The sequence below is a fragment of the Pteropus medius genome, unplaced genomic scaffold (genome assembly GCF_902729225.1).
Source record: "Pteropus medius unplaced genomic scaffold, Ma_sr-lr_union100, whole genome shotgun sequence".
NCBI lineage: Eukaryota > Metazoa > Chordata > Mammalia > Chiroptera > Pteropodidae > Pteropus > Pteropus medius.
Genome location: NW_024345483.1, coordinates 962,405 through 967,544, shown reverse-complemented (window position 1 = coordinate 967,544; position 5,140 = coordinate 962,405). Strand labels below are relative to the sequence as shown.

The 5,140-nt window shown below is 46.4% G+C and overlaps 1 pseudogene; it reads right to left on the bottom strand.

The window, feature by feature from the left end:
- Positions 1-2,907: 2,907 nt before the first annotated feature.
- LOC120611503 (ubiquitin-like protein 5) lies at positions 2,908-3,130 on the bottom strand (annotated as a pseudogene).
- Between the last annotated feature and the right edge of the window lie 2,010 nt (positions 3,131-5,140).

Genomic DNA, 5,140 nt, shown 5'->3' with positions numbered 1-5,140 from the left:
GGGCTGTCCCCCAAGGGCAGCTTGTGTCCAACCTTTTTGTCTTTGCAACTGCCTTTTTTCCCACCCAGACTGCCCTCTTAAAATTGATTAAGTTTTCATTTTTAAATAACAACCTTTTCCTGAAGCCTTCCCTATTCCTTAATGGACTCAAAAAAATCTTTAAATTTAAAAAAACCTCTGAACTCATCTAATCCAATACCCCATTATACAGATGGGGAAACCGAAGCCCAGGGAGGGTCAGAGCATGCCAAACACCACAGAGCACATTAGTAGTGCTATGGGAACACAAATGCTACTCTTCATATTTACCTTGCCTCATTCTGCTCTCTTCCTTCTCACCTGGTTGTCAGTTGTCACTACACAGTAGAAATAAAGCAAACACACATAAACTCTCACTTCTCAGAAAAACTAAAGGAAAAATTGGAAGAAAACATTTCAAAATATTAACTGTGACATTCTTTGGGTAGGTGGAATGTGAATAACACTTTCTACTTCTTTTGTTTGAAATGTTTCAAATGCTCTTTAACGAGCATATATTGCTGGTAAAATGGAGAAAGTCAGTACGTATGCAGAGATAGAGGAGGAGAGGAGGAGGCAGAAGAGAAGGGAAAGGAAATGGCTTGTAAAGTCAGTGTGGGGGTAGGAGCCTTTTGGAGAGCCCCGTGCTTTCTCAGCAGGCCCTGCACATCCCTCATGGCAGAGGAAGCAAGCCAGCAATTCTTTAGATTAAGAAGCATACAGCTCTCACATCAGCCCCAGCCCCACCCCCAGCCCCAGCTGTGTCCCAGAAGAGAGGCTGCCTGTCCCAGAATTACTGACCTCCTGACCCACATCTGCAGTGGTGACTTCACACTTCATATTCTCTCGTTTCTTGAGTTACTAGGCTCACTCACAAACACTGAGCCATCATATATTCAGTGCCAGGTTATAGGGTGTGGGCTGTGCAGGGAGTGTGATAGAAACAGGAATCAGATGCCATTGCTGGCCTTGAGGGTTTTCAGTTCAGTGAAGGAGACAGATGTAAGCACAAATAAGGCAAAGGCAGGATGGAGGGAGCTCTCCTGTCCCACCCCAGATGCCTGGGGGAATGATGTCAAGCCCGCCTTTGAAACACAGCTGTCTTCATGGACAATATCGTGGCAGCTGCTTTCGTGGCTGCTAGAATAGGCTCAGTTCCCACTTGCTGAGCTTGGCATGGCCAGGACAGGCCTTTACAGGCATATGTAGCCCCTTTTCTGAAGAGGCCCACACTCTGGGGCTGAGACCTCATCTCTCCAGCCCTCTACCTGTATCACTGAGGAGAAGAGGGCCCATGTCTGGATCAGGCAGGGGTTCTATGAATAGCCTCCATGTAAAAAGCCCAACCAGATAAACTTTTGGTTTTGTATCTTCTCCCAGTGTGCCACTTCACCTCCAGCTTTCTGTTCTTATGGTGGTGATGGTTACATAGTCGTAGGTAGTCACACTGTGCCTTTCCTCCCTTCCTCTCTCCTCTTGCTGAGAGAGGCCCTTATAGCCCTGCCACCCTTCTCTTCACCGCTACCAGTGAGGCCCTTTAGCAGCCTAGCAAGCAGTGTGGAAGGGTCCACATTCTACTTCTGAAAGCCAAGGCCTAGCTATTCCCTGCCCATATCCCTGGGCCACCTGGATGCTCATGGCTGGGTAGGGGGAAGCATATACATATCCTCTCCAGAACAGAAATGTTGGAAAGTAGGATTGCTAGGACAGTAGCTCTGGGCAACCAGGAATGGAGCTGGGTGGAGCTGGGTGGAGAGTGGCTGCAATCTGATTCCACGTGCTCTTAAAATCACCCCAGCTCAGGGGCCTGCGTCTCAGAGCAAACTGAGTTTCCTGTGTGATTGAACTGCAGGCTGGGCAATCATAGGGAGTAGGAGAAAGCAGGAATCTCTACACCAGGGACTAGGGAGTTCAGAGGAGATGGCATTGGATTGTGCCAGAAGCTCTACGGGGAAGTGAGGATTGGAGCTAGCTCTTGGAAAGTGTCCAGGATTTCCAAATCCTGGGAGGGCTGTATGAGGAAAAGTATATGAGGACAAGAGCTTCAGTGCACGTGCCATGCCAGGTATTGTGTAGGAAAAGCACTAAAAGGGCCTGGGGTAACCCAGGTCCCATTAGGTCAAGATTTGTAGCCCCTGTGCAAGGCCTTGTGGGCAATGGTGTGCTCCAAATGACACTGCCCCCTCCGGTAACTGTGGCCCAAAGACCCGAGATATGGCAGAAGAAGGGTTGTCCTTATGCATTCCTCTTAGATATCATCTTTATTCTCTGTTCTCTGATGTCTTTGGCTGGCATGCTTGGTGTTGTGAGTGGTGATGAACCTTGATTGTTTCAAGTGAGAAGATAAATTTGTCAGCTGCAGGGCATGATAGATAATATTTATTGTGTTGGCACTGAGCCAGAGTGTAGGTGTGTTTTCTGCCCTTGGAAATATGCCTTCCTCTTGGTTTTGTGTTGATTACGGCCCTAAGAGACTTGTTGATGGGCAGTTTGCACACCTGAGGGTAAGAGTCTTTCTTCAGAAGCCACATATCACAAGCCATACAACACCTATGCACACACCCATCATCATGGAAGGGAGAAATGACCCCAGCTTCCAGAGGGTCCTCAAAGTCCTCAATTGGGCTGGGAGATATAGAAACAGGAAGTAGGGATTCCTGCAGGCAGTGTTCTAAAACAACGTGCTGCTGTTTTTAGAGGGGCGGGAGGTGGCAGGAAGGGGTAGAGAAAGACAAATGACTTGTTTTTCACTAGGGATGGGGCTTATGAATCATATTTCTTTGTTTTTACGTTTTTCTTAACATGACTTTCTAAAAACAAACATCCATATCAGTGTTGTTGGATGTGACAATGGGAGAGGAGAGGAGGGCAGGGGCAAGAAATTCTGCTCTATTGGTAATAAAGCTCCAGGTTCATCCAATCATGGATTTCATAGTCCCCCAGAGAAACATGGTCCTTAAAAAATAATATACCAATTCTTCATTATGATCTTGTTGCAATGGATACCAGTTCAGGCTGTGATCAGCTTCTTAAGATCTTTGATAGTGTCATTGGTGTTGCACTTCATGTGGACTTTCTTCCCCAAATGGTCATTGCAAACAACCTCAGTCATCCTGTCTGGAGCTTGAATTGCCTAGAACCTGTTGACACTACAACCTCCTCACTCGAGAGCAGAGCTGGGGCCCAAGAATCATATTTTCAATCAATGCTTTGGTCCTAAGCTAAATCACATCCCCCTAAGATTCATATATAGAAGTACTTACCCCTAAGGACCCCAGAATGTGACTGTATTTGGAGCTAGGGCTTATAGAGAAATGATTAAATTAAAATGGGGTCCTTAGGGTGAGCCCTATTCCAATATGACTAGTGTCCTTATAAGAAGAGGAGATTAGGTCACAGACACACACAGAGGGAAGACCATGTGAGGACACAAAGAGAAGATAGCCATCTACAAGCCAAGGAGAGAGGCCTAAAATAGCTCCTTCCCTCACAGCCCTCAGAATGAACCTAACCTGCTGACACTTCATCTGGGGCTTCTACCATCCAGAATAGGGGACAATGAATGTTTGTTGTTTAAGCCATGCATCCTGTGGTACTTTGTAATGACAGCCCAAGTAAACTGATACATCCTCTGTAATGTTAAGAAGCCTAAAAATCACAGGCAGCTGACTAAACTGCAGATTCATGAGCTTACCCTGTGTGATGCTGTGACTCAGTAAGCCTTGGAAGGGGCCCACTGGTTATGCTTGCTCAAGAAGTTCTGCAGGGGATGCTGAAACATGTGGCCTGTGGACCACACTTTGAGAAACTAGGACTAACATAGGACCTGGACTCAAAAGTACTGTGTTTAGAGAGGGAAAATAGCATAGATGATAGGGGCTTTGTCTATCCCTCTTCTGACCAAATCAAAGTTGTGACAGAAACACGGAGCAAACAGCAAGTAAAGTCACCTGGGATCCAGATAAACAAGCCCTACAACTGGGGAGAGAAATAAGAAATCACCTTGCAGTGGTAGAAGATATGAGGGGATGAAGACGCGAGGCTGCCTGGTCTGAGCGGTTGAGTGGAACAGAGGCTGTGGCAGCCAGCAGGAACAGATGCGTTTTACAGAGACTATGTCCACGAGTGGACTTTTGTGCTGATGGACCTGCTCCCTCTGAGCACCAGCACTGGGTAGGCTCCTTGCGGGGCACCAGGGACTTACAGGGGTACACTGAGTTGTCGGAGTGAGGGCTGAGGCGAGACTCACTCTGTACAGAAGTGCCGGGAGTATCCATTGTTCCTCTGTTGAGCCCCCCCAACTCCCAGTGTGCGGACTCAGGGCCCTCATAGCCAAGATATCAACAAACTGGATAACAGAGGTCGCTCCACCCAGAGGATTCCCTGAAACTCCGCCTCTTCCAACTCATGACCCACCCAAGCCATATCCAAGTGTATCCTTGGAAAGTCAACTTCAAGACTCAAACTAGTGGCAGCTGACCTCGGTTTCTGGTGTAGTTTCTTGACGCAACTATAAGCATAGCATCTGTGGATTGCTTGTTGAATCTTGACAGGTGGCCCCAGAGGGGCACAGGCTGGTGCTAAACCTGGCCTGCAGCTGAACCCCTCTCAAGACTGTGTCACTGGACACCTACCACACATAGCCACACTAATAAGACCAGGAGACTTAGGAGCTTTGCTTAGTACATAGAAACAGACACAAATAGGCAGCCAAAATGGGAAGACAAAGAAGCAGAAAACACATAAGAGAACAGAACAGAGGTCCAGGAATAATGGAGTCAAGCCATCTAACAGATGCACAGGTCAAAACATTGGTTGTAAAGATGCTCAGTAAACTTAGGAGAAGAGAAAATGAACTCAGTGAGAACTTTGACAAAGAGATTAAAAAAAAAACATAAAAATGGAAATGGAAATTATAAAAAGGAACCAGTCAGAAATGAAGAACACATTATCTGAGATGAAGAGTATATTAAATGGAATAAACAGAGTGGATGAAGAAGAGGATAGAACCACTGATATAAAGGATGGGGAAGCCAAGGACACCTAATCAGAACACAAGAAAAAAGAATCCAAGACTATAATAATAATTTAAGGAGCCTATGGGACACTATTAAATGTAAAA